Raw genomic sequence first — 263 nt, forward strand, 5'->3', positions numbered from 1 at the left:
CCAGGGCCAACAGCAACTCCAGGCAGCTGCAGGAAGATGTTATCCCTTCCCAGCTTTTTGGGAGTGGAGGGGAAGGTGCCTTTCCCCATCCAGCAGTGGCAGTCGTCCCCGCCTCAGAGCCCGCCCCGATCCTGGGCCTTCTCGGAGACAATTCCCCTGTCACAGCCCACGTCCTGCAGAAAAACGTTAGGGTTGAATGCGTTTTCCGTTGTCTTTTTAAATTTTTATTTTATCCTTAAATTTCGTTATTATTCTCTCGAAAG

The sequence above is a fragment of the Manacus vitellinus genome, unplaced genomic scaffold, assembly GCF_001715985.3.
Source record: "Manacus vitellinus isolate BGI_N305 unplaced genomic scaffold, ASM171598v3 scaffold_87_pilon, whole genome shotgun sequence".
In the NCBI taxonomy this organism is placed as follows: Eukaryota; Metazoa; Chordata; class Aves; order Passeriformes; family Pipridae; genus Manacus; species Manacus vitellinus.